Here is an 8,180-nt window from a genome sequence, read left to right as displayed (position 1 = left end):
TGATTCATGCAGTTGGGCCTCTACAATATCGCCCACCCTACTGCTCAGACCTCTTGAATTTGCCATTTTGACTTTTGCCCCCCACCTGCCCTGCCTCTGTTTAGATATACCCCCAAGGCTTTCTTCCCTTGATTTGGATGCTTTGCCCTTAGGACTTTTGCCCATTTTCCCATTCCTGATCTATCTTCAGATTCACAATTCTGTGTGTTTGCTACCAGCTCAGTTGACACTTGCTTTACCCCAAGGTCCAGGATCGCGTATCTTATTCCTGTCATTCCGAGTACAAGTGCGCTCAGACTGCAGCTGTCTCTGAGCCTTCTCTTTCCAAATTTCCTTAGCATTCAACACAGAATAGCTTATTCAGGCTCAAACCACCAATTATCCTGAACTAGCATGGTTCATGTGAAATGTATACCTTTAAAAATAAAATGGGGCGGTTTAAGTGAAAGGGAAAAGGATTTAATATAAAAATACGTTAGCAGTGCTGAAAAATATATGATACGCTAAGCAAACATTCATCTCAAAGAAGGGCTGGGAGGTCAGGGATTGCTTGGGTCCTACCTTACATCACACACAATCCCTGATACAGTGCTATGCACACAGCAAGTACTCAATAAATATTTCTTTACAGATTGCTTGGTTATTGTGACGAAAACTTGATAATTTTGACAAATATTGATGCAGTAGAACGTGCCACAAAGTCTGATCCTGGTTCCAGTCCTCTTTAGCAGCCTTGGCTCGCTATCCAAATGATTATGTTCTGAGGCCTCGCAGAGCCACATTTCATCACAGTAGTGACAGCGTTGAAGTGGCTGAGTGAATGTAGTGCCTGTTCATAAAATCATTTCCAAGTTAAAGGCTTCAAAATCCTTCCAGCTGTTATTCAAATCTATATCATTATTTACTGTAGAACATAAAACACCAAGGTCTCATATATTTCCTCCCTCATTGAACTAGCACCAGGCAAGCCATGTGACAGGGCACTGAGGTACAATAAAGTCCGTCACCTCAGAATTTGTTTCCTTAAGCATTCTATTCTTCCTCTAAATTGTGGGTAATGCAATTGACAGTCTCATGGATGTTAAGGTGATTACATTCAATAGACTAAAGCTTTGGTGCTTTGAAATGAACAGGCCACATGCAGTGGGTACAGAAAACTGGGAAGTTATTATGTATCTGTTTTGAGATAAACACTTTGCTGCTGCTGACATTCTGTAACTTTTTATCATATTTTCAAAAAAAAAAAAAAAGTGAGCCAAACTGGTTGCCTTGGAAATGATCATGATGTCACAGAGGATGATGACTTCTCATAATCTATAAGCAGCTAGAGCAGATGTGCTTGCAAGAAACAAAGATCTTGTTTTCACACAAATGTTCTCAAAATAAAACACAAAGGAAGAAAAATACCCAGAGCACATAATGCAAAGAAAAAGAATTGGTTCTAAATAGAATGTTTTACAAAGTTTTCCATAAAGCCTCAGCTGCTCCTCAAAGCACGACCAGCTTGAACATGGATAACAGACGTGAAATTACAGTACTCATGAAATTAGTATTCAGGTTGCACAATCTCTCCTTTCAAAGGCTTCAAGCATACTTTATGCATGCACAATTATAGAAGCAGGTAATGAGAGAGATTCTGATTTTCCCCCTATTGTTGCTATTGTACTTAGCTAGATAAGTCTTGATAAAAATTGCTTTGTTAAAAATAAATCTAAGCAATAATTTATTAATTCTATTGAAAAGATTTTTTGCCTTTTATTATAAGATACATTGGATAATTTTTCTAAAACACACATTATTCTGTCCATGGAGATGGGTAGCAACATAATCAACTTTTAGTAAAGAATCAAAGCTCAGTAACAATTAATAATCTGCAAGCTATGGTAATTCTTTGCAATTTTATTATTTCACATCACAATTAATTTCACTTCAATTATCAGAGATTTTAAAAAAGGATATTCAAAGTTTATGACTATGACCCCCTGAAATACATAGATAGAATAAACAATATATCAAATGAATGGGTTGTGTCAAAATATATTACAATGCTTTCACTATGTAACTTTGAATTTAATTCTTTACCTTGATGGTCATTGATACCATCCTAAATTAATTCTTCAGATTCTCAAATATCACCCACAGTAACTGCAAATATTTCTTAGAATTAATCAAAGTTTAAATAATAAAAATGAATTAACTATGATAAAGTTTTCACTCCCTGCAATAAAATAATCTCTCCATCCAACTTACAATATGAATTTGCTGATAAAAATTTTTAAATTCTTCTAAAGCTAAATGAGAAACATGAACTGAGTAGAAAAGAGATAAGCTAACAATTCTGACAATTCCTAAAATATATTGCTCTTAAAGAAATCTATTATAGAACAATATTTCAAATGAAAATGTAAAAGATAAGATACATTAGGCCAGAATTCTGCATTACTATTAAGTAGTAGCATACACATTTTATTTTACTTCCAATCTAGAGTCCAAATTAACTTTTCATTTCATTCAAATGACAATTGAATTTGTTAATTTCATTGAGAAATGCAGAATACTGGAATTACATAAAAGAAAAACAAATAAAAGAGTAAAAATTAAAGGTTCACTATGTTCTCTAGCCTGGGTTAAAAGAAATTGAGAATAAGTAACAGGTGTTTCTGAAAGCTAGCCTTTAATCCTAGTTTTAGTTCTGTGATCATATTGAAGTCATATACTATTTTAAGACATAAGCTCACTTTTTAAAAGTACATAATATGAATACAGTACTCTAAATGGACACCAATGTTTGAGGTGTTTGGTGAGAACTGATATACTATGATAATATAGCTTCTAAAGAAGAGGAATAAAAACACTCCAGAGACAGGCTTTTTATAAACACTACAAAGAGTCAGAAGAAAAGAGTGACTTTTAGTAACAAGAAAGGCAACAATAGTTTGGTTGATTTAGCCAAAATGCAAAGACCTAAATTAAAAAAAAAAAAGTATAGGTATTTGAAAATAGAAAAAGAGAAAGGAAATTGCATTAAAAGCTCTTTTTAATGAATGAATGACTAGACAGAGTTGGAATATTTTATACTACTTTATTGACAAGGATTCAATCTCAATGATAATTTTAACAAAGATGATACCAAGTCTGTATAAAGCATTGCACAAAGAAATAATAACCATTATAAAAAAATGATGACCCAGTCTTTCTCTAAAATTGCTCTAATATAGTAAGGGAGATAAGGTACACATGCGTGAAAGAATATATTTTATTGTGAGCTAAATGAAAACATTATTAATGCAGATAGTAGATGCTAAGTTAAGCTAATGGAAATATAAAGCATGTATTTGTAACATATGACAGCAAAGTAGTTCAGGGACACAAATACAAAATGTGGTTTAATAATTCAACAGAACTAAAGCTGCTTATAAATAAGATATGACAGAATATGTTGTTTTCTCATATACAAAAGTTTTTGTCTATAATTAGGTTTTTTAAATCTTTGGTTTCATTAAACAATGCTTATGTCAAAATTTTCTACTTTAAAGACTCCAAACAAGGGTGAACAAACAAAAACTGGATAGTTTCTTGTCTCTGGGGGAGATATCTTAGTTTGCAAATTGTCATAAACCTTGCACCCCCTACATGAGCGTGGGTTAATTTTGCTGTTTGTTGCTATATGAGGTTTTTCTAGGCAATGACACATATGCTCTAATTTATAGTGGGCTGAGATCTGTATTAAAAAAAAACAACAACAAACCCTGAATCTGATATATTTTATTAGGAGGACTACATTTTGAAAAACAAGCATGAGAAATGTGTATTCCAATCCACGTGTCAGAGAATATGTTCACTTTTCTGATTTTTCTTTTTAAAAAAATGGAAAAAGGATGTTAAAACTTGGGAAGGAAATCAATAGAAAAATAAGGGAAAGAACAACAGTCAGCTTGTTAATCAACTACTAACTGTAATCACACTAATTTAAGAATGTCCTTTGAAAAACTGCTATTCAGATGATTTGCTTGCTTAATTTCTTAAAGAAATACAATATAACCCTTACGAGGGTGCAGGGCTGTTCTCAGCCTTGATTTGATCAGTTACAAATATTAATTCACTTAATCCTATTAAAAATTATGAGGTGAATTCTATTATTACTATCCACTTTTAATAGATGAGGAAATGGATATTAAGAAATTTGTCTAACTATTAAGTAACACAGTAAGCGGTAAAGCTGGGATTTGACCGTAGGCTTTCCAGATTGAAGGTTTTTGTTTCCTGTACCACCAATGACACTTTTGTCAGTATCGGCTGGGTCAAATTCTTCTTGGAGCACTGAGCTGGGAAGTTTTGTGTGTGTTTGGTATGATGAGTTCATAGACTTCCTAGATAATTAGAGCAGTTAGTGTATTTCCTCTTTTGTTTGGTTACTATGAGTTCAGAAGTAAGCTTTGTGTTCAATTGTGGCTTTTTCATCACCAGAATTTCTTGATATTTTTCTTTCCCCTTTGCTTCATAGTTTCTTTCATGTTATTTGCAGTCTTTCATCTTATTGTTCTTTGAATTTACAATGAGTTCAAATTCTTTTAGGAAGTATGGGGGGGGTCAATCACTAATCAACTTCTACCAATAACTACAAATCAGTCTTGAACAGAGCTCCTTTATATTCTCCAATTTATAAATCAAATAACTACAGGAGACCAGAAACGGCTACCACTAATCATTTAAAATAAGGTGTGGCTAAACTAAACTGAAAGGTCACCTGAAACCAGAGATGGTAACTTCTTTTAGTATTTAACAATAAACAGACACATTTTAATTAAATTTGGCCTTTTCAAAGCTTTCACTCTTTGCTTTAGTAGTGCTAGAAGAACCATTGGTCACTAGGCCCATTTTATACGGTGATGGTGAGGATAAAGGTGATCTCTTGACGTTATCATCCTAGATAAAATGATGCCATGTCCTTTCATTTTTCATCAAGGGCGGTTAGATGGTAGAAGATGAAAGAGTATGATTTTAGAGGACTTGACTCTATTTATCCTGAGTTCTACCACTAACTAGCTGGTAATATTGAGAAATCATTTAAATTCTATGGGTCGAATATTACATGATTAAAACACAGCTTCATTATATAATTCTACCTCTCCTTCCAGTTGGACATTTTGATCATTCTCTTGTATTCTTTCATTTCATATGTGAAGAAACAAATATCAGAGAAATGAAGTGACTCAATCAGAGAAAAACAGTACAACCAGAGGAAAACAGACTTCTGGAATTTTATTAAGAAATCAAACAGTGTAGGGGCACCTGGGTGGCTCAGTCGTTAAGTATCTGCCTTCGGCTCAGGGCGTGATCCTGGTGTTCTGGGATGGAGCCCCACATCAGGCTCCCTGCTGGGAGCCTGCTTCTTCCTCTCTCACTCCCTCTGCTTGTGTTCCCTCTCTCGCTGGCTATCTCTCTCTCTGTCAAATAAATAAATAAAATCTTAAAAAATAAATAAATAAAAATAAAGATAAAGAGAAATTCGAACAGTATAGGTACCTCCTATCTTTCTCCCTCTCAACCCAGCTTTACTGCTATTCTGAAAGTGGTATCTTTCTTTTCCATTTTATTGTACTCTTAATATATATATATATATATATATATATATGTAAATAAACAATACATAATACAATTTTCAATGTTTAATGTAAGAAAATTCTTTGACTATTGACTTATTTCACCCAATATAATATTTTGGATTTTACCCATGTTGATACGTAGCTGTCTGTATAACTGCTATATAGTATTTTGATAAAGTGATAGACCTCAATTTGTTCATCTGTTTTCTTGAACAGTGGCTTTCAATCTGTTTTTGACCATGCAATCCATAGGGGATAAACATGTATTTTATGTGGTGACCCAGTAGATAGATCCTGCTTATCTGTAAAATCAAAGTTTACCTTTTTATTTATCCCTGTTGTAGGTGATGTACTCTATTCCATTCTATTTCATTTTTTAAAAATGCTCGTTATGACACACTAAATATATAACCCTCTATTGGGTTACAATCTGACATTTGAAAAACACTGTTCTAGAGAAATATTTTTCCAACTGCTACAATACTTCCAGTACTCTGATATTTCTCTAGGATGGGGTGGGCAGCTCGGGGTAAGGGAGTAAGTGCTCGTTAGAATTTTTTCAAGCAAGGAATGATGTAACTAACTAAGTAGGAATATTTTGAACTGATGCAACTAAATAGGGAAATATTAAACCTGCGGATGGCTTAGGTACAGAAAACAAGTTTGTGAACCATGATTTTAAGAGGTTAGCCTGAATTCTTATCATGAGGCAATTCTGAAAAACTATATAGATTTTTAGATAAATGATTTCTATTTTAAATTGATGCTGCAAACTTACTACTTCAAGGATTCCTCTGAACAGTCTGTAAATTGGAATGAAGATTTTTAGAAAGTGAATAAAAACCACTCATTTTAACTTATATATTTATTTGTCATGGTGAATGAAGAATGTTCATAACTCAGGGAAATGGCTTTATCTATATTTCCATAAGCTACATCAATAAGCTTTATGCCTCAGTTGCATTGCAGTATATTATTTACAGACTTAAACACAAATGACTTCATTGACTTACAGGTCTCCTATGAAGATGTTGTAATGTGGATTTCTGTGTCAAGTGGAAGTGGGACCATTTCTTTTACAAAAAAAAAATCTTGAATTCCAATATGGTTACATGTTATACTGGTCTTTGAAAGTGCATTTCAGCCTATGGCCATGACTAGAGATGTAAGAACACTTTGCTTTCACAAGATTGGCCATTACTATTTGGTTTTTGGCATTATTATCTGACTAAAGTACTCTACTCCTTTCATCATCAGCTCTCAGTATACAATGCTTGGCAAAATCTAATGACTTTGATGAGACACCAGTCTTCATAAGATCCAGAGGTCAGAAAGTGTCTTGTTTTCTTACCCTGGTTTTTAAGTAAGTAATGACATTGACAGAGGAAGCCATATCTGCCAAAACTCCAAAGAAAGAGAACTCAAAAAGTGCAAGGAGAAGCAAGTGTGAGGAGGCTATCATTTTAATTAGGAGCCATTGTATGGCCATGATCTGTAGCAGTTTAGGCCTCATGAATCTTTCACCTTGGAATACAGTGCTACAATTTCTGGCCACAGTGTAAAGATATAAATAATGATAGGCATATTTAACCTCTGAAGGCATGGCTGTCAATCTGATGCCAGATCAAAGAAATCAGAAGGTTGATAAGGAAATCGAAATGGAAGATGGGAGCTCCAGGTGAGGCCAACTCATCTATTCCACACTCTCAAGTCAACCACTGTTTGTGGTCTGCTCTGATTCAGTATAACACTGCTCCTTTCCCTCTCAAAACTTTCTTACCATGGTCCCTGGAACTCCTTTCTCAAGCAGAACAAGCAAGAAATTCCATCCTACATCCTCTCATTGATTTAAAAAAAATATTTGTTTCCTAAATGAAAGGGCTCTCCATTAAAGCCATGATTCCCTTTTAAGAGAGGGTGAGCATGTAGCTTAACATAGAAACCATAACACTTTTAAGAGCGAAAGAGGGGCACTATTAATAGTTATGTCCGGACTGCAGGTGTAAATTGGGACTGTTACTGACAAAATAGATGTTAAGGTCACCTTACCTATAGTCCTCTCAAGAGAAGGCCACTAGTTTGCCTATAATTCACCTAGCTCAGGGTTAGAAAACAGGATCAACATCCCCTGTACAACCCAAACCACTTTTTCAGAATATTTACACTCTTGTGTAAAACTAGTTACTCTGATGTCCCTCCTTCACTGCTACCTCCTCACTATTCTTCCTCTTTGCTGTTATTTATCAGCCTTTCAGGGACTAGCTCTTCAAAGATTTCAGCACGTAGTTCAGTATCTTCCTCTGCTTCCAAGACCCAAGGTAATCTCCTGATTATCCCGGCACTTTTCTGATAATCCAACCCCTAGAAGTCCTGACTTCTCAATCTCCATTCCGGATCCTGGCATTTTTTATTCAACAGAAATATCAAATATCTGTTCAGAGTCCCATATACTTTCGTATCTCTCACTCAGCATTCCCTTTTAGACAAGTTCTTCAGCCTCACTGGGACTCAAGGGCTCTATATCACTCTACTTTTTGTATTGATCAGCACCCTATCAGTTGGTATCCTTCTCTA

The sequence above is a fragment of the Ailuropoda melanoleuca genome, chromosome 2 (genome assembly GCF_002007445.2).
Source record: "Ailuropoda melanoleuca isolate Jingjing chromosome 2, ASM200744v2, whole genome shotgun sequence".
NCBI lineage: Eukaryota > Metazoa > Chordata > Mammalia > Carnivora > Ursidae > Ailuropoda > Ailuropoda melanoleuca.
This window is presented reverse-complemented; position numbering follows the sequence as displayed.